Genomic DNA, 27,890 nt, shown 5'->3' with positions numbered 1-27,890 from the left:
CTACACTATGGAAAAGGTTTACCTTGAGGAACCCACCGCCCAGTAGGAGAGACTGACATTAGCCATTTAAGCAAGCGAGTAAGATTTTCAGACAGTAGACCTGTGAAGATAAAAAGTCCAGGTCAGAGGAGGCAGGACCAAAGGATAATCCTCTGACAAGGTGACACTTTAGTTGAGTCACAAGGGGTGAGTGTAAGCTATCACATAAAGAACAAGGGAAGGACTCCACAGTCAGTGGAACCAGCAGGTGTACTGTGCTACAAAGAAGCTGGGGTGCTTCTAGCAACATTACCCCAAGACTGCACCATCTCAGGTCAAAGAGGCAAAGATTCGGCCACCAGGGCGTGTGAGCAGGCACTAAAGTCTTCTTCCAATGGAACAATTTTAAGCAGTAGAATGAAGACACAGCCTGCAGCCTGAGCTGTGGTGCAGGGAGCTTCTATAAAACATAGGTGTACCACCTCCCACCTGCCAAAATGACCAACAGGGGCTTGGTATTGACCCAAGCGCACACACACACACACACACACACACACACACACACACACACACACGGGTACCCTTTGGGGTGACTCCTCGGCATCTGGAGATAATGTGCAAAACTGCCTTGGTTTTGCAGAATAAATAAAGACTTCATGGTGCCTCTGGTTTGAGGCAAGAAGCTGCTGATGTGTCTACTGACTCCATTTCTAGGCTACGTGGACGCTCTCCAGTCTCCCTCAGCTTTTTGTTTGCTGTATGCTTTAAACATGTCAAGATTCCATATCACAAAACACGTATACACACTCGGTGCCATTTCATATTTAATTCAAATAATAAAATACTATATCAAATAAAATGTTTACACATATGAATGCTCACATCCCCTTAGGAGAGTGTTTTTGCAGGCTAGGTGAATCTCTGCAGTGTCGTCTTAGATGATACACACATAAACTTCTTAACAATTTAATTGCAACGTGTTTTTCTTAATGTGTAGTATTTATATCAAGTGAGGACCGCATCAAACCAGCAATTTCATAGCTATTATTGCTAGATTTTCAGTCGGTTTGTAGTAGAAAATTTACTGTTCAAAATATATTTCCTTAGGAAATGAGTTGAAAGAAAGTTTAACAGCTCAGGAGTATCGTCTACACTGGCAGCATTCGTGAAGGAGGTATAGATATGCTCAGGTTTACAGGCTCAGCCCCAGAGCAGATGTGTCGCCATGTCGCCATAAGCCAGTTTTCTTGTGTCTGCCTTGGATTCTTCTCCCAGGTTTTCATCCGAGGTGGGATGTCAGTCAAGCTGACAGCAAAGCCACAGACTCAAGTCGCCTTGCACAAAAATGTGGTTTAAATCCTTTTTAAATTTACCACTGCTTAAATCACCCATTTACAGTCTGATACTGCTCATTAAATGGTGAAATAGGATTATATTTCAGATGCAAAGCAATCACTTTCGTGAGAAAATCCATCCATTCCTTAACTCAGATCTTTGATAGAGTCGAGCTTTCAAAACTGCTTTTCCAAGAGGAAATGAGGCACAGTGTATGGACATACAGCATTTCCGCCTCATGTGGGCGAAGTGCTCCATTGCAGTGTGGCTCAGACATTCGGAGAGAGTTAGACATTGTCACTGCTGTTGGTGCACCCCCGGGGGGGGGGCCTCTTGACGTCAATGTGCAGAGGGACCTTTGCTGAACTGGAAGCCAACCTAGTTACCACTCTGTGTTATCACTTCTCTTTTTTGATGTGTAAACTGAGTCAAGTGAATGTCAACTGAAGCCTCAGCCAAAATTCGACGCCAAGATTTTCTCTGTCTTAACCCCAGCTACCAGATGGCATTTCCCCGTCAATCTGAAGCTTCCCATGTTAGATGTTGACTCTAAACTGCTTGACAGTGAGTGTGGGTTGCTAATCTCTTTTTCCCTCTAGACAGCCTAACAAACAAGGCATTACCTGGGAGATAAGCTAGCCAGGGGAAAAGGGAAACACTATTCCCTTGTATGATGCTCACTGTCACATGCTCTGTCCTTAGCTCCTTCTGAAACTCTTCTTGGGAGCCTTTCTCTCCCGGTTGTAATTTGCACCTCTCTGTGTCTTTATCAACATTGTTTGGAAGTCCTAAGTTAATATAAAATACTGCATGTGAACCAAGTGGGGAGGGATTTGAGAATCTGTAATCAAAATGACATTCTGCAACACAGAATGTCAAAAAGAGATGGCAAAATATCCTAATCACGTCCTACTTAATTTGGACATTTTCTTAGAAACGAAGGCCTCCGTATCACTATTGTAAGGACAAGGTATTAGCAACTTTTTAAAAAATAAAATGTATACTTTCTGCTTTGCAGACTGGCTGATCTTTGTAGTAGGTAGCTTTCTGGGAAGCAGCTGTAGCCTATGCAAACATCTGGCTGACTTCCCTAGAATTTTATTTACAAAACAAGTGATGGCCTCAGTTGGGCCCCGAAGCTATGCTTCGCCAATTCCCAATATAGAAAACAGGATTTTGACCCTTGAATTATAGAGATCTGAGCCAAGATCGGAGCGAAGTTTGCCCACTGTGGCAACCTTGCCATCTTACTGTATTTCTCAGCTGTTTCGCTGCTGTAGGAATGGCGATGCTTCTTCCACTGAGTTACTGGAGAATCTAACGGGTAATGCTTAAAGAGCTTGGCACAGATCTAACCCGCTGCTGGGGCTAGTTTGTGGGCAGTGTTGCCATGAACCAGGGCAAGGGGTTGGTAGAAGTCTTTTCCATTACTCACAGTGACGTTAGAATAACACGGAAATCGACCCCAGCTTCCCTTCGGCTTAAAGCTGGGTGGTGTCTTCCCATTTCTTTCTCCCTCTCCTGGTCTAAGCCAGGCTCGCTTTCCTAGCAAGGCTGCCACTGCTCTCCTCTCCTCCAGTCTTGCTCACTGTCTCTGGCCACAGCGAGCCAGCGCAGGAAAGCTTTACCCCTCAAAACATTTTTATTCTCCGTTTCTTCCTTTCTAGAATGCTACTCCCTTGGCTTAGCTCACCACTGGTTTCCTCTCTCTTTAGGTGGCTGTTACTCCTTTAGAGAAGCCCTCACTTCAGAGCAAACATTTCCTCCCTGCTCCTAGCAAAACTCATCTGAGACCACACTTGTCTTTCTCACAATGGCAGCCACAGTGTTCTAGAAAGTGCCTCTGGTCAAAGTGCAGGAAGCCTGCTATAGACACAAGTACAAAGGAATCCCTGATTTGTTATGATGGTGGCCACCATGCATTACACTGAAAGCATTATCATGCTATTATGATTTTTTAAAACTATTTATTCAAGGGCCTCCTAAATACCTCTTGCCTCCCACCCCAGGTGTACGGGCCACCCTTGGGGAGTCTTTGTTCCAACAGTCCTTGAGCATCACCACTGAGATTCTGCACATCTGGATAAAATCCAGCACGTGGGGCCTGATCCCCTGCAAGGTACAGCGATCTCCCTCAGGAGATCCTTAGGTGGCTTCTGTTCTTCGTGTAATTCTAAAATTTGCACAAGAGTGAAGTCATGGGCTTCTCCTCAAGGGCTGTGCCTCTGCCTGGCATATGCTCGCTAACCTTGTACCCGCATCTGCTGAGAGTCTAGCGTGAGCTTCTGCATCAAGGGTGTCATTATAACAGGTGTCAGAAATGCCACTGCTCGCTCCCGGAACACCTCAGCGCTTGACAAGACAGATGAAACCCTCAGCGCTCTGTTTGTTCTTGAGCTTCCAGAAACCAGGGCTTCTCACTTTTTCTTGCGTTATGAATAGCTGGTGGCTGTTCTGTTAGAGATCCCTTTGTCAGGAAAATTCTGCCTGGTAGAGTTTTCTCCACATTTACATGCTGCATGAGGAAATCTCTTGTAGAGAAGGAGAAGGAATTTGCAGATATTCTGTTAGATTTATTTTAAATGAAAGTCATTTACACTATCACCTCAGAGAGAAGGGGGTTTGCTAGTTCTCTCCCAGTCACAGGAAGCACAAAATTGAACCCAAAAGCACTTAAGCAACTGGACAATTTATAGGCTCAAGTGTCCAGGACAAAGCTGGCATTGCCAGTTCAAATTGCATCATGCAAACTTGGTTTCTCTACCTTTCTGGTCCTCTTCTACTATGTTGATGCCTGAGGTAATCCTCTCTGCCCGTGACAACCAAGGAGTTCCCAGCAGCCTCTGCTTCATGTCCTCTCAGCCCCGGGGAGCTGGCCTCTGTCTCAGGAGCTGTGGTTAACAGCCAACAACATCTAGTGGGGCTGTCTGGTGCCAGGCCTGCTTCTGTCTCAGAAGGGAGATACTCTAGCACAGAATACGCTATCCTCTGAGCTCCAGGTGGAGCTAACCATCTTCCCTAGAATTTCCTGACCTTCCGGTGGGGGAGCCAAGGGAAAAGCAGGAGGTATTACCCACATAAGGTGAGAGAAGGACAGGGCCAAGTAGCAACACAATCCAGCTTGCTCCCCGAGGCTTGAGTTTGCAGTTCACTGCAGTTTCTCAACCTCAACATGAGTGACATTTGGCGTCAGATAATTCTCTGCCATGGAGGTCACCCTTTGTGTTAGGAAACCTTCGGCAGCATCGCTGGCTCTTCTCTACTGGATGCCAGTAGCATTCCCTTCCTCTCTCTCAGCTGAGACAAAGTTTCTTCCCGGACCCAAATTGCCCCAAATCACGAGTTGCTTGTAGAGCACAAAAAGTGAGCATTTCATCCATCCTTTGCCAAGGAAAACACATCGAGGAGGAGACGCATGTGTGGATGACAGTCTTTCAGCCTTGCACTCGAGACCATCCCTGAGTCTCATCTTCTGCAAACAGCCTACAGAAAGTTCTCAAAGTCTAAGAGCCCAGCCAAACCCAACAGAAAAGCAAAGAAGGAAGTGTAGCCTTGACTCCCACTTGGGCCACACTCTTGCTGATGACCTTGGCTGGATCACTGACCATCTCAGAGCTTGACCTTTCTCCCTTCTAAGAAATAAACCCTCAGGGAGTTGATGTGAGATTCGTGGTAATGAGCAACAATCAGCAAATGGGCAAGCTCGACGGCCCACTCAGCAGGCAGGAGCTGTGCTGTCCTGTGTCCTCATTACAGGAGCATCGTCACTGTCGTTATTTAAGTACAGTTTTCCCAGCCTCCACCCCACTGACATCTGGACCAAGACGAGCTGCTGTTGGTGGGGACTGTCCTAACCCTGGAGACAGGATGCGTGGGTGTCAGCAGCAGGCTCACGGAGTCCACGGAACTGACTTTGCCAGGCGTTGCAAATGTTCCCTGGGGCAGCAAGGGGCGTGGGCTGAGGGAAAGTGGAAGTGAACCTGCCCCTGGTTGGCACCCACTTTTTACCCACTCCGGAGACAGCGAGCTCATTTGGGCACAGTAACATGCTCTTGTTCTATTGTATTCCCCAAAGCCGATGCCATGATTTTCCCCAGAAAAACAAAGAGGCGCGTCCCAACCTGTTTAGGAAAATGCTTGAGTGCTAAGGAGGCCTGATACAGGAACCCAGACAACCCTGATGAGCAAGTCTGGTTTCCTGACGCAACCAGAGGAAAGCGCTTCCCCGCCTCCCTCAACCTTCGCCTCTGGCTCCAGTAATGCTGTCTCGAGACTCCCAGATCACACGTGCTTATTTCCAGTTCCCGTCTGGCCCAGGGGACCCATGCAGCATGTCCAGGTAGTCACTTAAAATGTGTCCTAGTGTCTGGCTCCCAGACGGGAACTCATTGCTCTAAAGCTTGGCCTGAGTGTTGTAATGAAAATGCTCGTTAGAGTGAATGGGAAAAACAGGCCAGCCATGAGTGTCACGGTGTTTTGGACACACACACATGGACGTGCAAAACCCAGTGCTGCTCAGGCTGTGCATTCAGTGAGGGTCTTTCTTGTTCCCGTGTTTGCCTGACGTGAGTTCCTGAGGATCAGTTTTAGCATCTGGTAAACCTGGCTGCTAACATGGTCCATTCAGAACCAGCTAAGAGCTTGAGCTTTGGAGCCACATAAACCTTAATGCCTAATTATTAGCATGTACCCATCACAGAGTGAGTGCTCAATATGTACTAGGTGACTGCTGAATGCTGCCCAGCCTCCACAATGACATGGATAGTGCTCAGCTCATTTGTCTATAAAATAAAGGTGATAATCCCTATGTCTTAGGCAGTCAGGTAACCAATGCGAAGCATTAGACACATAAAGACAACTCGAAAATTATAGTTAGCATATATAACCAATGTATAGGATTCTAAGCCTTCCTTTACATTCATGATTCAACTCACTCACGTTTATTGAGTGGTTACTTTGTGTCCTGTGCTGGCATTTTGTAATTCAACAACTAAAGAAGACCAGAATGAGCCATTACATGTTTTTAAGCTCAGAAAACTGTAAAACATTCAATGTGGAGCAAAGAATCCCATTGGAACCCAACATGTGCTGCGTCTCCACAAAAACCGAACTGTCTCCAGTTCTTTAACCCGCTCAACAATTAAGTAGAAATTCAGAGGGGACTTTCTTTCTCACTGCCTGCTATGTCTCTACAGCACCCCATAACATTTTTTTCAATTTTCAGAAAGAAGTGAAGTTTCCAGGCAAGGTACTGACAAGGAAGTTTAAGGGGATTTATTGCTGGCTTCTCCATCCATCCCAAGAGTCCCTTGATTTATTTGGTTTATCGTATAGCGTAGGAACATGGTTAGATGTATGAGGAATGCAGTTCTGGGGCCAGGCCTGTGGTTTTCTGTGTCCTTGGATGGTTACAATTCTCTCCCGGAGCATGTTTTCTTGCTGTTTGTCTTAGTGTGATTTCACCGCCACTGAGTCTTTGCCTATGTGCTTGGACCACCTCCAGCACCATCACGTGGTCCTACATATAAATCCAGCTTTGGCGGTGAATGGAAGGTGACCCCTCTTCTCTTCCAGCCCAGGCTGGGAGGCAGGAGGACGATCCCTGTGGAATAGGCACCAGCAAGGGGACAGGAGCACCCGAGAGTGTTCAGATCCCCTGGGTGAGGGCGAGCCGGGAATCTTATAAACTGCTTCCTTCAAATGCGAGTTCTTCACAAAGGCTTGGCGTGCTCGGCCAGCTCCCCGTTTAATCATCGGAGCTGACTGCTGCTGTGATCCAGCGCTTATGGGAAACCCTCACCTTCTCATTCTTTTTGCCTCACGATCTCTCCAAGCTCCAGCTTAGACTTGACCTCCTGCCAGAAGCCCCCAAACTCTCTTATATCTGAAATAGACCTGCTATCTTCCAACAGCTCACTAGGACAATTTCTTGTTTCCTTTTATTCCCACCTCAAAATCCTATGCATATTTTTGTTTATGCGTTTATTGTCACCTCTCCGCTAGCAGCCTGTAAATGTCACCATACCCAGGAGCTGCCGTAAGGAACAGTGCTCAGGGACAGAACCCACACAGGCTCCTTTCTAAAGGAAGCAGTGCCTCTGCACCCCTGTTCCCTGCATCCTTGTCCCATCTCGGTTCTGACCCACCTGTGTGCCCTACCGAGGTCTAAATCCCTGGTTGGCTGCTCCTTTTCTCCCATTCAGGATTCCTATTGCATTTAATGCTTAAAAAAAAATACATGTTGTTAAACTCCTTAATGACAGGGTCACATTAGGACTGGGAAACTCTAACACGGGATAATGCTTTTTGGCAAGATGTTGCTTTAGCAGAAAGCCTGAGGGGAGAAGGTATGCAAAGACAGAAGAGGGGCATCTGTTTGCCTTCAGCGCCTGACAGCCGGTTGGTTTGTTTGTGTCGGTGTCCCTGGGATGGTAACTACGATTTCACAAAAGGGTCAAAGTCCATCAAACCTTTCTGCCCGCTCGGGAGGGGCCCAACCTCGATTCCCCCCTCCTGCCTCCTTGTCCCTTCTAAATTAAATCCCATTCCACCGCCTGTTATTGGGTAACGTCTGGACAAAATACTCTTCCACATCCTCCCTGCTTAAGGCAAAGTAACCGGGACAGATACTTTTACTGGCTAAGAGCCGCTGACTAATTGCGCTATGCCCAGCTCCCCTCGCCAGAGGCACACCCAGCACTGACAAATCTGTGGCTGTGCCCCAACTTTCCCCCCTGAGGTTTACTAAAAGAATTGGTGACTGAGAGGGAAGAGGCGGTGGAGGGGCTGGGGGACAGTGAGTCCTCTATAGGTGCTGGCACCTTCTATTCGGTCTACTTAATCTCTCGTTATTTTGATCATGGATATCTGGTTTTTTAATTTCCTGTAATCCAGCAAGGAATGTTGTGCTCTTCCTTAAGGACATCTGCGGTCTCTGCTTTTTCACGTTCCAGAAATCCTAGCAGAGATCTTTTGTCAGTGACTGGCTATTTCATTAGAAATCTAAAGTTCCCATTAACTTGAGTTATTTTCGTTGCTCCGATCAACTTCTTGGTTAATAATTCATGATATTTAATAACCTGTTCAGATCATCACCAAAATTATTGATTTAATAATATTTGGGCATTAATAATAGAGAAGGAGGGGGTGAGTTTTCTTATCGCTTACATCAATTTTTTTCTTATTGCCTTGCAAATCCCAGGAAGAGCCAATAATCATAAGGACTTTTAATATCTTATCATTCTTCTTGGTAGAAGCCAGGAAAAATGTGCTGGAATGCATATTCAAAAATATGTATTCTTGAGATTTAAAAACTGTCATGAAGGCATCTGTTTAATCTAACTTTTTGATTTTAAAACTTTTGAACAGTTTGTACAAACTACAGCCTCAACCTTATCTTCAATTAAATCATCTTCTTCCCTCTTCTCTGGTTTCTTTTGCTAATACACTTTGAAACAAGATGTCAGCTGAAAAATTCATCATCAATTTGTTTTGGCAACGGGGACTTTCAAATCATTTTCCCATTGAATCGCCTGTAGAAATCATATCCGTGATGGGGTCCGAGCAAAACATTTCATCTAATGTGAAAACAGAAGTTTAAATCAAATGTATCAACCAGATATATGCATGTTTATTAGTATTTTGAAGTTATTTTACTTTTGGCTTTAGAATGTCTTCCTTGGGAAGCTTATTCGATAGTTGCTCTTGTTGTTGGATGATTCTTATCAGGGTTTCTCTTTGCAGTTATGAATAACTAAAACTTTGGGCTTATTTCCAAGAAGAATGTACTTTCTCCCAAATTCTATTCAATACCTAATGGTGTTATGGCGAGGGTCCAGAATCTAACCTTCTAGGCAATGAGAAATTTCCCTCTAGCATTGCAGCTTGATGGGAACTGACTTCCTGTGTTAGATAATAAAGGGCTTTAGCTGAAGAAGAGTGTCCACGCCAGGCTCAGCTGCTCCAGGCCAGGACTTGTCCTGGAAAGTGCGTGGGTGGCAGGGGTCATCACGTCTGTTCAGTGCCAAAGCCTCTGTCCACTTGGAAACATTCAGATAGTTAATTCTATTTTTCATTTTTTTTGTGTGTGACTTAGAATCAACTTTTTTTAAAAAAGAAAGAAAGGAGGGAGATTCCTGTAATAAAACTTTGAAGGGCTAAAGGTGACACTGAATTGACTGAGACTTAAAGCAACTTCTGTGAAACTCGGAAGATGTCCACAACTTCACAGCTGAAAACCTATTTTTCAGATGCACGCTAGTGAAGTGTGCACCTTGTTTTAACAAAAATACTCCACAATTGGCACCCTCCTCCCCACTGTTAATCGGTATGTAAAAAGTCCTTATGCTGGGGTGAAGAATACATGCTGAACAAATCTTGCATTTCTGAACACAGCGTTATTTTTTCAATTGTGGATTACAACCCACTAGTGAAGTCTGTTTGGTAGTTATGACCAGCCCTTTAAAAAGTAGAGCAGATTAAAACATAGCCAAGTACCTCGCATGTAGCAAAGGAAGTAATATTTTTATAATAATTCTTCCTTTTTGTATGTAAGTGTGTTTCTTACTAGTGAAAAACAAGCTCAAAGCCATTGTGTAGAAGACACAGCTTCCGATCCGTAAGAGTACAAAGGTGTGGCACAGAATCCAGAGGCTCTGCAGAATTATCCTCCCAAGATATTGAAAAGCATAATTCTTTTGTGGCTTGATTTGCCCATATCTGAGCAAAACCAGGTGCCTTATGGTGCCACTTCTCTTTTTCTCAAATGCTCAGCAGATGGCGAAGTCCTAACAGGGTGTCTCAGAAATAAACCTCTCCTAGTGGGGCTCAGGGGGCGGTCCTAGTCCAGGGCCTCTTTACAAAAGTACAAAGCACCAAGTGCTTAACACATATCACACCGATTGCTTTTATTGAGGGAAGACATAATATCATACAGAGACCAAAAAAAAAATTGTTTATGCGGGGGAAAAACATGTCATGCAATTCGTAGGAAAAGGGATGTAACTGTAGACTCCTTTAAATCACCAGCACACCTAATGACTTAGAAACCGCCTCACTTCCTCTCTCTGATGCCTATACTTTGAGACTCAGAAGCAGTTTGACCTGACTTCCTGGCAATGCATGGTGAAGACCCCTCCCCTTCAGCCCACATAGCCTCTGTGCATTTGCCATTTACATACAGCTATCAGCTCTCAGGAGATGGCCTTTTGGGGCTCTGATCTTGACTTCCATGATGAATCCAGCTCTTGTCATCTGGATTTTTAATATCATGGTTAACATAAAGAGCTGACAGTCTTGGGACAAAATGTCATTATGAGCCTCTGAATTTACACCAGTTTTAGGAGCAGAGAAATAGACTTCACCCAAAAATGTGTTTATTTACATCAGAGCCCAGCTGATCTGATGCTCTTTGAATGACTTCACTGATAATGAGAGAGATCATGACTTAGACCTGCTCTTACCATTGTGGAAAGGTTGATGGCAATTTCCATGGTCTGAGGAGATCTAAAGTAGAAAAAATGAACTTCAAGTTCAAAGCGATGGCTCGGTACAGAGGTGCCTGATCCACAGCCTGCTGGGTGCGTTGACCATTGTTATGTGTGCTCTGAGTGTCTCAGGTCATCTGAAAATGTTGGCAAAACTTCTAATGGAATGAAAAGGCAGCCAGGCTGGAGGCGAAGGAGCCAAACACACCCACACACTCTCAACACCAGCTGACCCGGAAGGATGCTGACAGAGGAGCGGGGAGCCTTTCCCTACTGTTTTAAAACTGCTTAAGCTGCTTCTCACTTGAGTTTTAAGCAAATAGACCCTTTCACAGGACATTATCACCTGGAGAGCCCAGTAATGGGTAATTGAGTAGGGGAAGAGACTGTGCATTCCTGATTAATATTTACCTACATCTTTGTGTGTTTTTCCTCAAATGTTAATGACACAGAGATCGAGACCAAGTTGAACAAAAAGGACACTGTGGATTGAAATAGGGTATTGTGCCTCCTCTCTGCTTGGCTTATGATGAATACCATTCTTTAATAGCAAACTGGTGTTCGTGAAGAACTTATTACGGAGACTAAGAGGAAGCCAGGAATGAAGGAATGCCCGACTGGCAGCGATTAATCACCCCCTTTTCAAAGATGAACTGATCTTTCTTTTTTAAAGTAACAGTTCAGATGAAGTTCTCCAACATAAATATGCAAAGCGTCAGAGCAATTACAGTTGCCTGGTCCTGTTAACATTTCCGGGCGTGTTTGGGAAGAAGATGACTTCCATGGCTCCCAGTAGAGTAGTTTTTCCAGGAGAAGGGTTCCTATTGAACAGAGGTTAATTATTGGCACTAGCAGAATGATAATATCCTCACGCCAAAGGACAAAGTCACATTTGGTTAAAGATTTCCGCATGCTAAGCTGCTATATTCAGAGGAGAGTCACTCCAGGAAGAGCGCCTTAATGAACTGGAGCCCACGGGGGGTGTGCTGCATGGCGAGGACCCCACACCCGGAGCTCATTTGGTGGCCTCATGAAACACACAAGGCCGTCTGCACTTCACCATTCTTCAGTGCTCTAAAACCTTTCAGGTGGGGTTCTCCACCTCCTTTACCGAAGTACTACTGACATTTGGGGCTAGATCATTCCTTGTTGTAGGGCTGCCCTGTGCTGGGATTCAGCAGTGTGCCTGTCTCTGCCCTTCTGGATGCCAATACTAACTCCATCCTCAGCGTGAAGTGTGAAAGGTTTCCAGACATTTCCAAATATCCTCAAGGGGGAAAGGCGTTAGCCCCTGCTGAGTCGCGACTTAAAAGACAACTCAATGCCTTTAGGGAAGCTCAGTCTTTGCCAGATACCCATGGGTCACCTTTGATCATCCATCCAGCACCCGTGGACAATGATCCCATGAGCTGTGTCGCACTTTCAAAAACACTGCAGGAGCAGCGCTTTCCTGGTGCCTTTCCTGTTGCTGTTCTCTGTGGGCCTGTCGACTGAGATGTCCCTAGTGCCTGAAACAGACCCTGAGATCCACCATCTTCACCTGCCTTCCCCTTCCCCATCTACCCAGCCCATTGTCCCTGTCGACCCCACTCCCGAGCATCCTTCCCAGAAGCCTTTAGCGCTGCCACAATGGCTGAGAACTTGAACTTCATAGTTTATTGAGTTCAGCTCCTCTTCCCCCACACACAATTCACGGGACCCCAAAGGAGCAAGCCGTTTCATCTCCCACGGCTCGGTTTCCTCACCTGCAAAGTGGAGCTCGAGGGACCATGGCGGAGATTCACCAGCAAAGCGCCTATCGCAGCACGCGGGTCCAGTCGCCTGCGTCCCTGCCTTCCCTGCAGACTCAGTCTGCACCTCCAGTTCAGTTCCTCCTGGAGCATCCTTCCCTGACTCTATTTTCCAAACCAAAGTCATGACACGCGGTGTGACAGCCCCTGGGATGGTGATCCAGGGTTCTGAACTATGAGCAACCTGGAAACCCGGGTGAGCAGTTGTCATAACCAGGCACGTCCATGTGTGTGCGTGGTCACTGAGCACTGTCAGGAGCCCTGTGCAATAATGGCTGAATTCTTTTAATTTAATAAGCAAAGCGTCTCTTTTAGAATCTGCAGTTCCCTTCTGACTGTGACTCCTTCACTTAGGGAAACAGCAGTTTCAGCAAATGCTGATATCAAAACCAGGCTCTTTACCTCCTGCCTGCGCGGTTCAGGATAAGATTTCTTCTTCACCGGAACTTGGGGAACACTTTTTAGAACTGTATCGAAGGTCCACTTAGGGAGCTTGCTTGAAATGTAGGTTTCCAGGCCTCAACTGAGATTCACTAAATTAGAAATATTCTGGCAGTGGAGCCTGGGAATCTGATTTTTAAAATGTAGCCCAACTTGATTCTCCACTCATTTGGAGAATAAACCAACAGAAAGAAAAGGACAGAGGCGCTTCGGTGTACGCAGAGGTTGCATGCGCCTGAGTTTGAAAATGCCCCGTCTCTAGGAGGAGAGTCAGGCAGAATTATTTTCCTCTGTGCTTTCTGTCATGTTCTGAATAATGTAAATTCTGCACATGGAGGGATTTCCTTTTTTAAATGAAAAGGTTGTATTCATATTCCACATTCCACGACTTTTAAAAATAAGCCACCCCGAGGGGGAGGACCAGGTTTTCACGATCCCAGCTGGAGGGAGGCACGTGTTACATTCCAAACAAAGGGCAGAGCGGGCATCAGACAAGTTCTGAGCATCATTTCTGAGGCTCGGAGTGGATACTGTGATTTCAGGACGCGCCTTTTGGGCGGGCTCCAGGTGCTCCAGGAAGATTCCGTATGGCTCCGATACTCTGGCGGGGTCGGATGCATACTTGAGCATAGCCCAAAGATATGAAATAATCCATCCTCTGTTTATTTCTGGATGATTAATCTCCTCTCAGTATCCAAGGCCTATCTCGTGATTAATTTGAATTATCCCACAACCAGGAATCTGCATCACATCCCCAGGAGTAACAGCCCACCCCCACCCCGCATCAGTGTGATTTATTTAAAAACAAAAAGCTAAGAGACGACCGAGTGTCTCTCTTCCACCTCCCCAAGCCCTGATCACAAATATTCCGCGTCATTCATTTCTTTCGCTTTCTCTCTTGAAGTTTCTGAAGAACACACGCTGCCTCTTCTGCCACCCTACCCCACGGCCACTTACGGTTTTTCCGGGATGCTGGAAGGATCTTTCTCCAACCGCAGGACCTCGGAGTGGCTGCCTGTCCACACGACCCTGTCCCCTCTTGACTTTTCTCTGTGCAAACATTTTCAGATCTAAACAGTGAACACCTGGAAGTGCAGGCAGGTCCATGCTCTGTGTCTTGGCTTTAAAGTGGACTCAGACATTGTAACTTTCTCTCGTAACTTTTGGGGAGATTAAATGAATCAGAAATGAAGCTCAGAGGGATCCACTGCCAAGGCTGGCTCCTGCCTCGGAGGCCTGTCTGTCTTTCTGTCTGCTGGCCTCTGCGCCTAGGTTTCCTCTGTCCCTCGTCACCCTCTGTCCTTCTCCCCACCACACCTGCCCTCACCTCCGCCTCCCTTGCTGAGGCCCATGCTGGCTGACCCCCGATGAACTCACTGCCCCATGTGTGCGGTGCCTTGGTCCCCCTGGTGTACTGCAATATTAGAAATAGCTTTTTGGTGCTCCTTTTCTTTTATTTTCTATTTTGCTATAGAATTTCATGACCATTTCTCCCCATGAAACAAATTTTTCTTTTGTGGGGAATACAGTGATCATTGCTATTATTTTCCTGATTATGACGGAAATAGAAGCTCATGGTCCTAAAATGCTCTCTTGATTGACTTTGTAGGGCTCAGGGCAATGCCCCATCCTCTCCTCTGTGACAGTCCTTTTGCTCTGTTCTTGCTCAGGTGACCCCATACGTGTCACATCTCCCCGAACCTTTGTCTGTCCTGGGTTCTCATCGCCTGTCGTCGCATCTCATGATTAGACCCAGAGATCTCATCACAGCAACACACAAGCAGGACCTCACCCACAAAACAGCCTGCTAGGGCCTCTCAGTATTTTTAAAAATAGTTTCTACATTTCCATTTTTACCCCCAAAATTTCTATTTCTTGTTTCTCTTGGCAACTCAGAGCATCCTTGTGCCAGTATTTCCGCATAGCCATGGCCATCCAGACCTGAACATAGCCCTCACTTCCCCAGGCACCCCAAGACCTTAGAACTTTCTTCACCTATTTCTGACAACTCCTGGATCCCCCGCAGCACTCCTGTTGGGCTATTCCCAGAGAAGTTATGACTTTGCAAAGTCACGATAACCAAACTTGTATTTCCTGTGCCTTTCTGGCCCTCATGCCCATAACCTAATTTCTGCTGGTTTCTGATAAATTCCAGACCCACCTGGTCCTCACTGGCTGTTCTCAGTGCAGGTCTGCAATTCCTTCACCCTGATAGTATGACCCGCAGGACTCAGTGTTGCATCTTAGAATTTGGATCTGGAATTCTGAAAGAAAAACAACATGTTGTACATTACTACTACATGCTTGCTGGGAATCACTGGTCTATAATAAGGATCTCATCACATAATAAACAATTTTACAAGGGACGTTATATGCAAGGAAGGCGGGTCAACCTGCACCGAGCATGGGACCCAGGATAATGAGGACTGAAATAGGGCAGAAAGTCATGGCAACCAAGCCCACAGTGAATCCAACAACCATTGCCGAACCGAGTCTAGAGACAGATTAACATGAAAGTAAAACAGATGCAAACCCAAAATAAAGCCACAGACAGAGCGCGCGTGTTGGAGGTGCCACAGACGCACGGATGGAGGCACAAACTTGGGGAAATGTTGATGGTTCTGGAAGAGGACGCTTGGTGCCATTTTCGTCAAGTTCAGTCAGACGCCGGTAGAGGTCTAAATACAAACACTCTGCACGGTTGAAGGGAAGACACGGCATGGAGAACAGAAGGAAAGCGGATCCAGATTGCAGTATCAGAAGCCGCTTGTCTATGTGTGATTTTCAAAATGCTCTCTATAGAAAGGAGGATGCGGGGAAGGAGGAAGGGAAAGAGGACAGCAGGGCCCATGCAGGACATAAGGGAAGAGTCAAGTATGAAGTCAGCCAGAAAAGCCAGAAATCGAGATGATGGTTTGATGTAAAAGGAATTGTCTAGAGGAAAGATACACTCGGTGTCTATCCCTATCTACATAAAATCTCTACGTAAGACAGCTGGATTTGGCCAGGATCATTCAGTCAGTCAGTGTATGTGTGTAAAGCATCTTTATTTGCTAGAAAGTGTGCCAGGGAAAACGATTGACATGGAGATCATTTGCATCAGGATAGGCTAAGTTCTGGTTTAACAACTCCCAACACTCCGTGATTTAAAATAACTTGCTTATTTCTTACTCATGCAAGGGACTCTGATACCTGCCATTCTCATGCTGGGACCAAACTAATAAAGCTACTTTCCTTTGAAATGTGGTGACTGCCAGGTCAGAAAACATCAGCTCTTAAATTTCCTCCTGGAAGGTGAAAACAAGTCAGGTGGCCGCACCTAACTGCAAGGGAGAGTGAGGTCCAAGTACTGGCCCATTTGTGCACAGTCCTGATGGCTGCCCCAGGAGCGGGTTTAAGGTAGAGTGCAAGGCATACACAGCTCTGAATATTTATTCTTCATTTCCCTAAGTGAAGACCAACTGCATCACTTGAAAGATTCAGTGCTGGGGCTGAGGATTTAGCTCAGCGGCATAAGCACCTGCCTTGCAAGCAGGCGGTCATGAGTTCAATCCCTGGTACTGATAAAAAAAAAAGAAAAATACAAAAAAAATTAAAAAAAAAAAAAAAGAAAGATTCAGTGAAAACTGAAAATTCATGGGTCAGGCTGGAGCATGGGAAATCTGTCTGTCCTTCCCTGAAGTTCACACCCCAATCTCTGGTGGCTGAGTGACCCCTAAACAGAGTAACTGCTGCACTGGGAGGCACCGTTCCCCTGGGTCAGGGTTGGACAATGGGAACCCGGTAACCACGCTTTGATGCTGCCACCACCTTGCCCCATCTTAGATGTCACAGGGCTTCTGTCTGCCCCTTCTCGACCTTCTTGACCCCCATAACCAGGCCCCCGGGATCTGAGGACAATGGGAGGAGGTGGAGCCCCCTCCCCACCCTCCACCTCCAAGATCCAGTGCCACTGTAGGCAGAACATGGCACCCAAACCAGGGCAGGGCGATGAAGAGAAGGTCAACAAGGCCCTGCGGAGAGGACCACACAGAAGTCCAGGCTCCAGGCTCGTGCCTCATGCTCCAAAATACAACCTCATCCATGCAATTGAGAGTTTCCTTGGGGCAGTGACCACTGAGCCCTCTGACATTAGGACCCACCTGCAGCTTTGTGATTTTAAATCCTTCCACACTTTAGTTTTGACTAGAGGGACCTACGTCCCTTCCCCTCCACACTGTTCTGCTTTATGTGTCCTTACTCCAGTTGACCTCCAAATCGTATTCAGGTTAGGGGTCACCCTAACAGGGAATGCACTTTTAATGCAAATCTCCATCTACGGACATAACAGAAATAGGCTTGAAAATAACTCACCGTGTTCAATAGTCTCCGCTCAAAATCCCGAACTTTTTGTAACTTCGTATGTGAGCCTGGAAAAGGGACAGGGTGAGGGCGGAAGAGGCAGGTAAACTTTGCAAGTCCTATCATTTAAGTGTTGCGGGGAGATATGCAAATGCCGAACACCTCAGCCTCTGCTTGCAGTGAGATTGCGTGTTCGACAAGCCTTCAGATCCTCTTCCTGCCGGTGCAGGAGCCTGCAAAAGAAGTCAGATGTCAGGGAAACAGAAAGAGGTGGTCTTCCCATCCTCCTGGGTGTTATATCTGTCTGTAGAGAATATAGCTTACAACAGATTAGCGCTCTCAACACATACTGAGAAAGCAGGGAAAATGATGTTTGCTGACATTATCAGCAACTCCTGGGTGGAATTTTCTTATTCCTCTCCTCACCCCACTTCTCTTTCTGCCCAGAATTTTTTTATTTGTCCCCTTCTATACTTTTCTATCCTTTATCCTCTTGCTGTTTATCTCTCTGGAATAGTTTTACGAATCTAACCATATTAAATCCACTTATTGATCGTTCGTTTATCTCTGTTTGCCCTGTTGGATGTTTATTTATAAACCGCTCATGCATCTGAAATTTACCTGATTGCTGCCTGTCTGTGCTGTTTGCTGGCTGTGTCCGATGGGGCTGTGCATATATTTGCTACACTCAGATAATAAGAGCCTCTTGGTAAATACAACATTAGAAGCCCTAAAGAGAGGCTCAGAATAGCTAAGAGGCAGAGACATCCCTGCTCTGTATTCAGAATATGCCATAACACCTCGGAAAAAGAAAACGTGCCCTAGGATTGACTTTGTGCACGTATTTGAACAACAACCAAACTTGGCATTTCTTCAGCCTGGGTTAATCCTCTCCTATCTCCAGTCTCTGTTGTCCATAGCCCAGATTTCTCCTCCCACCCCAAGTTAATAAGTGTTAGTGTTTGCAGAAGATGCTCCTCCATGGTATCCAAATTCCACTAAAGCACCCGGGAGTGAGTGGATTATCTGGCTCCCTCTGTACACTGGCTGTCCGACACCCACCACCGTGTGATACAAGACCAAAGTGCCCTACCTATTTCTTTGAGTTAATCACCATTGCTTGGCCCCATTTCAAGCCAGACTGACTTTTCTGGTACCTTATATATGTAGATCTAAATTTAGTTCCATGTGGTCCATACGTGGGGCAGTCAATGAACAGATGACCTCGGGTGAGTGCTCGGGAGCCGGCCTGGGTGCCAGTCACACCTGCATGTGTACCTGGCCCGGAGCCTCTCTAGCTGTTCAGTGCTGGGCACAGGTAATCTCGCTTAAACTCTAGTACCTCGTCTATAAAACAGAAGGAATGCTAGTACCCCCGACAAGTATGTCAGAAAGAAACAAGCTGGTGGTCACGGACTATTCAACACACCGTGGGCATTCAAACAGTACAGCAGCGGACACTGATGTTTCTACTGTTATCTGATCAAATTGTACTTATTCGAGACAAGTGTCAGTAAGTTAGAAAATCTGGGAGTAACATGGATATTTCACTCTGCCAGAAATTTCGGCTGTGTTGTGGTGACCTCTTTTTCCCTATTCTGAATCTCCCCCAAATGCTTGTTCCCCAGGCAGTGGTGTTACCTGGAGCTCACACACAAACCTCATGTCCACGAAAACAATTCCCCAGAGACAAGGCAGCAAAAGAAAGATGTGATTATTTGGGCTTTCTGCTTAAATTATTTTATGCCTGGGGTATGTGTTTATTTGCCTCCAGCTAATTCAGAAGCAGAAACAATGCTTGGATGGACTGAGTAAGAGCCATCAGTGTTTCAGGGTTTTGTCCTGCTATTCTTAGTGCGGATCTCAGAGGCAGGAAGAAGCTTGAGCTGGTTCTCGCTGAGCTCTTTTCCTTACATGTGGGAAATATTCATTCTCAACGGTTTATTCAGGAAAAAGTATCCTTGCAGGGGCCAATTCATATGCATTTTATTGTTGACCTTAGCCTGCTGGCTTTCATTTATTTGTTCAGCAAATAGTTAAATGGTTCTTTCAGGCCCGTGCTGTGCAGAGCGGATATGGGCAATGCTTTTGTTCTCATGACCAGGACTTGGAGAAAGAGAGGCCCTAAATATATACTCTAACTTTAGGCACTGTTTGATGGCATCACAGATAAAATAACGCATGGCAGAGAACTTGAAGAAGACAGGTAAGGAGATAGGAGCGTGGAAAGGGGGCAGGAGGTCATGCGACAGTTAGTTTAGCAGAATGGAGGGCAGGAGTGGGTCACATGAGAAGGGTGTCAAACAAGCAGGACCTGAGAGGGAAACAAAATCAAGAAGTACGGAAGAACCATAAAGGAATGAACGGGTGGATGTGTGGGCGGGTGAGCAGACCAGCAAGCAGAATCCAGTGGGCTACATCGTCATCCTCAAGCAAACCCTTAGCTGCAGCAAGACAGGTTCATGGAGGGACCGGCCCCAGGTAACCCTCTTCCCCTCCTTTGGCCGGCCAGCCGTGCCGGCTTTCTGGGCCTTGGGTGTCGCATCTGTAAGATGGAGATCATGATACTGATCTTTATTGGTCCTTATCAGAATTAAGGCTTCCACACACATCAAACTATTACTATTAGTAAATCACAGTACTCGTGTCATAGTTATTTTTAAATTATTTTGAACTAATGACAGATAAAAGGCACATAGAGAGAGAGAGACAGGTGCTGCCTCAGTATTTGGATGGATGCTCGGCTTGTCTTTATCTTTCTTTCTTTCTTCTTAAATTTATTTTTTGCATACTGCAGCAGAAGGGCCTGGGAGGCTCCTCCCTCCATGAGCGGTGCATAAGCTGCCTGCTGCCTGAACTGAACTGGTCTCCTGGCCCCTGGACCACACAGAGGGTGCTGAGCACAGAGAACACAGTGTGAACACTTTCCCTTGAGCCATAGACCCCGGGGAGCAGCTTGCAGGCTTCTTCCCGTAGCGTAAAGGCCTCTCATTCTTTGCTGCCCCCACTTTGCCTCCTCTCAGTCATGTGACCACGAATCAGATGCCACATCCAGAGGGATGGCTCCGCCCTCTAGAATGGGCCGGTCTCCCCACAATGCGCTCCCCTCCACCACCTACCTGGCTCCCTTTTCTTTCCAGTCACCTTTCCCAGCTGCAATTTGACTTTGCTCAGCGTGATCATCTGACGGGAGCCCATCTGCTCGCTGTCAGTGGGGAAGCCATTCCCTTTGTCCTGTATCACTTCTCTGCGTGTCACCCTGTCAGCCTAGAGCAAGCAGGCCGTGAGCGGCTGATGCTCCAAGAAGCATCCCGTCACTGTGCAAGTCCTCTAGCAGAGGCAGCTTCGCTAGAGCACATTCCAGCAGGAGAAAACCAAGTGCAGGGCTCGGGAGGTAGCTCTCGGTGGACACGTGAGGCCCTGTCGCATGACTCACACGCTCCAGAGCCCACATCAACACACCTCCCAGTGGAGCGGGTCAACAAATGTTTGTTGGGTGAATGAACTAATGGATGAATGTGAAGCACAAATGATATGGCTATTGTGAGAAAGAGAGAGAGGGAGGAAGAAAGAGAGAGAAAGAAAGAAAAAGAAAGAAGGAAAGGAAAGAAAGAAAGAAAGAAAGAAAGAAAGAAAGAAAGAAAGAAAGAAAGAAAAAGAGTATACACACACACATGCATGCAGTGGTGTCTAAAGAATCTTGAGAAAGAAACAATGGGGAGCAACTTAGTGCTGGTGAATTACAGTTGTCAGGCTCTCCGTGCCTCTGGCCACCCGTCCCCTCCTAGCTCTGGCTTGGCTCTGCAGCCACCGCTGTCCTGACTGTCACTTCCCCCGCCTCAGAGCAGGAGGACAAAGTCAGCTCTGATGTCGTCATCAGCCCAGCGAGGGAGCAGCAGGTTGTCCCAGTTCTGGCTGAAAACCTGGACCTGATGTGCTGTGGCTGGAGCGGCAGATTCACAGCCCAGGCCACAGGTCAGACCCTCAGACCGCGCCAGCACGGCATCGGACTGCAGAGGGAAAGGCCGATGGCAGCGCTGTACATGGTCGTGTCTGGGCAAGTTTCTGTAACAGGAGTGATGCGGATGCCCTGGCTTGCACAACAGACATTTATTTCTCCCAGTTCTGGAAGCTGGAATTCTAAAACCAAGGTGTCACAATTGTCCTGCTCTGGCGATGGCCCAGTTCCTGATTCACTGGGGGAGCAGGGAGTGTCTCATGACACTGTTATAAAGGCACCTAAGAGCTATCAAAGTGCCCCTCTCTTTTTGTCTAATTATTTCCCAAATGCCCCATCTCCTAATAGTACTGTGGGGTTCCAGGTTACAACAGCTGAACTTTGAGGGGACATAAATAGGCAGCCCAAGGCACATAATGGAAACCTCAGTGCTGAGGCCTCTGGCCAGCGCCACCACAGTGTACAGGAGACAGAAAGAGATGCGTCTTCCCCAGTGAGAACACCTTGGAGTTAACTAATCATTCCTCTACCCAACAAAGGACTACCGAGCCCCGACGGTGTCAGGCACAGTCCCAGGCACTGTGGCCTTGGCAGGGAAGAAGTTGGATGAAGGTCCCTGTGCCTAAGGAGCATCCTTTCTGGCAATAGATGAGGACATTGGCTCAGCAGCCAGTGACGTGTGCTACTACCCATCCAAAGCAGGGCTGTTTTGGAGAACAAACTTGGGGTAAGAGAGCAATTATAGGTTGCGTTGAGAACCCAGGGAAATGTGGCAACCAACCATACAAGTGGTAGGAGAAAAGTGCTCCCCAGAAGAGGCAGGCACAAGTATAAAGGTCCTGAGACCTCACCAAAGGAACTGGTCAGTCATTCGGGAATGTAAATTGATACGTGATTTTTAAAGATCCAAATCATGCCAAGAAGCATAGATATTCTCCCAGGCACTGTGGCATTCGCCTATAATCTCAGCTGTGTGGAAGACTAAGAAAGGGGATCTCAAGTTTGAATCCAGCGTGGGCAAGTTGATGAGACCCTGTCTCAAGAGAAAAATCAAAAGCGCTGGGGAGGTATCACAGAGCAAAGCTCTGCGCTCGATTCTTGGTAACACAAAAAATAAAGAAAAGAAGAAAAGAGAGAAAAAGAGAAAGGGAGAGGGAATAGGAAAGAAAGAAAGAAAGAAAGAAAGAAAGAAAGAAAGAAAGAAAGAAAGAAAGAAAGAAAGCCAGCCAGCCCGTCCCTGGGAATCCGTGTTGGTCTTTGTCTTGCCTTTTGGCCTTGCAGTGGACACAGTCAGCGTGTTTCTCTTGCCATAGCCCAGTGCCTCTCCACGATTGCCCCCACCCGCCGGTCTCTCCATGACTAAATGGCACAAATGGCAGCCAGATGTCGAGTATGAGAAGGATGAGTTTTCACGAAGCCGTGTTCCAGTCATGTGACAGCCGCGCCACATGGAGAAGTGACAGAATTATCTTCCCCTTTATCACTCGGAGCGTTGTGGAATTGTGCGGTAATGAATTTCGCTGGGGATCACAACTGTTTGATTGGCACGCTCAGAGAATTTACTGGTGCGTTCCTGGGATGGAATAAATATCCAGATTGAAAAGCCGAGAGCCTCTGAAGGCTCCTGGGGTACTGAGACACGGCTCATCAGGAGCAGCAGACTGATAGTGTGAGGGTTTGAGAGGAAACGTGTTTGCGAGAGGTTTTCTAAGAGATGAATGGATTTAAATTTTCAGAAAGAGGAGAAAAGATTAAATATGAAGAAGAAGAGGACGGGGAGGGGGAGGTGTCTTACCTTAGGTCCAACAGAAGTAGAGCCTGGGACAGAGGCTGGTGTGTCACTGGGGGCTGGGGGTCGGCTCCAGATAACCCTGAGACAGTGCAGAAGGCAGGATGGACCCAGGGAAGGGGCTGAGAAAGTGGACTGCAGTTAAATCAACTTCATCTGAGCCACGGGCTCAGGGGTATAAACCCCAGGGCAACATTCCTCCAGGCTTTTGTATCCTAACAGCTGTCAGTCATGAGCTGAGCATTTGTGAAGTCTCTTCTCCTCTGGGGTAAGAAGGCTTCTGTCAGCCTCTGAAGACAGTCTCCAGGGGCCACAAAATGGAGATCATGGTGGGATCACCCTAGATTCTCTTGTCTCTCAATTGTGTCTTCAGACACGTATCTGTTCCCACGAAAGAAAATACACACATCCCTCATTACTCACTGGCTGATTGGTTCCCATGTGTTTATTGAGCATCTACTGCTTTCCAGAGATGAACACTGTAACAAGAGACAAAACAGACTCATTGGATTTGTGGCTGAACTTCAGCAAGTAGAGGAGAGGTACAGCTCTATGAGATAGAACTCAGGGAAGCCCGGCAATAAGAAGGACCGATCAGTGCTGTGGTAAGGGGAGAGCTTGATCAGGAGCTAGAAATGCAGATGGAACAGTGGCCTGGGGCCATGTTGACCTTCTAGAAGTCATGGGCCACCTTCACTACCAGACACCTGCCCCACTGAGATACACGGGCATGTTAAATACACCTGGGTTCTTAAGGTGTACATGAAAACAAAGAATGTGACCAGTCTCATTAATCACCGCTGGGGCCGGGACCGTCACTCCCCTGGCATGCGGAGCCAGCCCTGCGTTCCAACCCCAGCAACAGTCCCACCGAACAACTTGCTCTGGTAATTGTGTATTCAAGCAGCAACATTTGGGGTACATTGTATTAAATAAAATGCTTCATTAAACTAATCGTAAAGCAGCTGCCAGCAAAATCAAGTCACACTCGTGGCTTGCTAGGTATTTCCATCAAGTGGTGCGGGCCTCTGGTCTTCCCTAAGGTGTATTTCTCACTTTCAGCATCGCAGAGCAGCCCACCAAGTAAACCTCTAGTCGTCAAGGGTGTTTACCGAGTGTCTTTCCGTGATAAGGAAGATGTAGCCCACGGGCTCCAATATGAGTACCTAGCGGTCTCCTGGTTTCAGACCACTATATGTTCATGCAGCGTCTTCCCTGGGCTACCAGCAGCTCACAAAACACGGGTTCCTGGTCCCTCGCCCTTCTTTATCATCGGGGTTTGGCTCGGTGATGTTTCCGTCCTTCACAGACAGAATCCCCATTTCAACCCTCCTCCTTCCCATTCACTACAGGGAAGGAACCTGAATACAAATCCAGATTCCAGAGTGGAGAGGCAGAAGAAAACAAACGGATTGAACTGAGTCTCTTTTCAAGTAATTTCCCCCTAACCTCGTAAAATGTCATAGATTTCACAGCCTAGCAACTAGAAAAGTGTGATAATCGTTCAAAATATAATTGAAAGATTTCAAAAGTTGAACTGGAAGCATTTTTGTCAGAGTTTATTGCAACTATTTTGTATCTTTGGGGGAAAAAAAAGTTTATGAAAGTTCTGTGACAGGAAGATAAATTATGGAACTGTAAAAATGGGGAAATAAATGGATCTTGGAGTCTGACAAACAGGGCAATGACGAGAAGGTGTAATTTTAGAACACAAAAAAGGTAACTAAATTTGAAAAATTGCATTAGTGTATCATTTTCTGTATATGAGCCATTAGAGGGAAAAAGTGGAAATTACACCCTGTAACAAAGTAAAAATGTTTTCAGTGTTTAAAGGTAATTTTGTAATACTGCTACTATTACTTAAACTCTTACCTCTTATAAAAATCCAAAGACAGGACCCCTGGTGATGCTACCTGTGTCTTAGGCAAAGAGCAACAATTTGAATTCCATTCAAATACATTTGTATTTTGCCAAGTGCTCTCAGGCTCTGAGTTGCATAATTTGCCATGTAAGTGAAATAGATACTTTTCCTCTGCACCATTTATCACTCTCCTGTGGGCTTCATTACTGACAATCAAATCACGGAAGATCTACAAAATTGTCATGATGCACTTATTTTCGCTTGATATTCGATACAAATAGTTCTTCTTCTTCACAAATGACTTTTCCTTTTTTTCCCACCCGCCACAACGTTTTTGCTGTCTTTTCGGAATCTTACTAAAGTTCCACTGATCGACTTTCCCCCCAGCAGATAGGTAGGACTTCTTGGGAGACAAATACGTCTACTTAGGGAAAAATTAAAAATACTTCAGACACAGAAAGTCAGCATTGTTTGCAAGTAATTCTTATGTAACGGTTATTCCCTAGGTGTGCGTGTGTACGTGTGTGTGTGTGCACGTGTGTGTGTTGGTGTTTGTGGAAATGATGCATTCTGTCCCGTGTTATCTTCTTTAAAAAAACCATGTACATCTCATTCCTGAATCGCGTTAAGGAGTAAATTTGGGATTAGAACATCTACTGCCCAAAATCTATTCCAGATAATAAACGAAGTGGTAGGCCAGAAATAGGTGGCCCTTGTGTAGCTTTTGCTCTTCCGTTTTTGAAAGCATTATGTGTGCAAAGAAGTTTTAACCTTACAGATTTAGCAACACGAGCAATGACAGCAGGTATTTGGCTCTGTGCCTCTTATCAGTAAGACACGGGAAGTGGTGGGGACCGGGGTGAACCCTGACCCTAGACGGGACCACTGTCACCAGCCCCAGTGTGGCATTACCCTGCAGGGTGCTAAATTTTTCCCCCTTTATGTCTTTTAAGAGCAGCCCAAAATCTGCCATTTTTTTGTTTTTATAAGTTTGTGATATTAAATGTATAAATGCCAAGCCAGTTGGACAAAGCACATATCCTGGCCAGGTAGAACCTGAAGACACCCAGGGGACAGCTTCTCAGGGAAGGGTCCTCTCTGAGTGTCTGGGGAGCTGGGGTCACCATGGAGGACAATGGAGTTGGTCCCAACTTCACTGTCTCTCTTCTCTTCCTCCTGGCACATGGTCCGTTGGAGGCGAGGTCATGCATGTGTAGACGGTGCCATGACTGTCACTTTCTCTTACCATAGAACCTCCTGCACCCTTCTGACTGAGGTGAGTGGTATTTGGACCTTAAAAGTAGTCATTTCCCTCCTCACCAGTCACCACCATGGCATCAGCAGCAGCTGAGAATGAGTACAGAGAAAAGTCAAAGATCTACCGTGACCATTGCTTTTATTTTCTGGGCATAAAGCTCATTTCTACTTCCAGCAAATTGGACGGAATACCTTAATACCACTCTCTTGTGGACTTTCCTTCCCCTAAAGTAGAGCCAAGGTCCAAGTAGATGCCACCCTGAGGCATCTGAGGTCTGAGGGAAGAGGGGCAGCTCTTTGGGACAAGCCGTACGCCTGTGGGTTACTGTGACACCTCTGTCTACCCGACTTGTTATCCTCAAAGGCTCCTGGGCCATGGGTTCATTCCACAAGGCAACTTCTATGAATGAACATTATCTGTATCAGCTATCTATTGACAGGAAAGTACTGCATAACAAATATTCCCAAGCTTCACTGATAGAAAGCAAGCACATTTGTACAGCTCATCAGTCTGTGAGGGTTCAGATGATTTGTACTGGGCTGGACTCAGCCCCTTTCAGAAATCTGTGGCCAGCTTCCAGATGGGCTGATCTGGACAGTCTCACATAAGAGGAAGGGCACCACTTGGCCCTAGGTGACGCATTTCTCCTCCCATAGCAGACTAACAGGAGCATTGTTTTGCTTGTAGCACTGGTAGGGAGTTGGGATGTGTAATCAGAGAGATGTTTTCCAAATTTCTGACTACATTACATTTGCTGACATCTAGGCTGACAATAGGTCACATGCCAAAGCCAGCAACAGGAGAAGAAGATGCCACATAGCCAGCGGGCAGGAGGGTTGGATGAAGAGCAGGATGGGGACCCATGTTACCAATGCCACCCCATTTCCAGAATCATGAAACCAAACCTCAGAGGAATGAAGAAATCTGTGTAGGATCTGAGCCTCAGACAGAGGGGAAGGGGCTGAGTTTTGGCCATTCCTGACCCCAAAGCTGTACTTGGAACTGCCCAATTCTCCTGTCTTCACATTTCAAAGGAGTTTCTAAAAGGATTCCCCCATGTTAAGGCAGCGTCTCCCAGGCCAAATGGAGTGTTGAGTAATTGCCTGCTTAATATGGTTGCTAGAGAAAGCAAACTTCAAGCCAAAACACTCTAATTTCCCCTGAACATATGTAATCATCTTAATTTTCCGTTTGCCTCTGTTGACAGAGCTTGGGGAAGACAACTCCTTTACAGCGTCAGCTCGTGTTCCCTGGGCACCGCTGCCGAGGAGCAGGGCTGCCGACCTCTGCTTCCCACACCCACAAAGCAACTGCTGCCCCGTCCCTTCCCCTGCCCGCGGGGGGCTTCTTTGGATGAGTTTGAACCCTGCGCTCTCTTGGAATCAGGCGCCTAGGTTTTGGGTGATTTGTCACCCAGGGTTGGTCCCCACTTCCATCCACTTGGGGTCCGAATGCTCCCCATAATGAAAGAGCGCCTGGAGTGGGGCTGCCATTCTGGATGGGGGAGGTCTCTAATTGGGGTCCATGGCTGCAGAGAGCAGTGTTGTCCTAATGCACCAGGCAGACAGAGCGCATGTTCAAGGAACTAAACACAAAGCCAGCATCAGGATTTGCACCCTCCATGGGTCATCTGACCCTTGGCTTCTTGCAGGG

At 46.6% G+C, this 27,890-nt stretch overlaps 1 protein-coding gene and 1 long non-coding RNA gene across 7 annotated transcripts in view; one reads left to right on the top strand and one right to left on the bottom strand.

Annotated features, from left to right (window-relative positions):
* The window catches only part of Tshz2 (teashirt zinc finger homeobox 2), a 416,873-nt gene that overhangs the window by 104,854 nt on the left and 284,129 nt on the right, over positions 1-27,890 (top strand). The window lies entirely within an intron of this gene.
* On the bottom strand, positions 10,196-17,601 carry LOC134475960 (uncharacterized). Of its 3 annotated transcripts, XR_010047309.1 has the most exons (4): positions 17,384-17,601; positions 15,192-15,294; positions 12,545-14,115; positions 10,196-11,620 (listed from the first exon to the last, which is right to left on the bottom strand). It is a non-coding gene; the product is annotated as an uncharacterized LOC134475960 (long non-coding RNA). The 3 variants fall into 3 exon arrangements; XR_010047308.1 differs by having other exon boundaries at positions 12,545-15,294; XR_010047307.1 differs by lacking the exon at positions 17,384-17,601 and adding an exon at positions 15,564-15,839 and having other exon boundaries at positions 12,545-15,294.

The sequence above is a fragment of the Cavia porcellus genome, unplaced genomic scaffold (assembly GCF_034190915.1).
Source record: "Cavia porcellus strain 051 isolate PalLab524CR breed Dunkin Hartley unplaced genomic scaffold, mCavPor4.1 scaffold_5, whole genome shotgun sequence".
Lineage (NCBI taxonomy): Eukaryota > Metazoa > Chordata > Mammalia > Rodentia > Caviidae > Cavia > Cavia porcellus.
The sequence above is the reverse complement of the archived record's forward strand: the minus strand, read 5'-3'. Positions and strand labels throughout refer to the sequence as shown.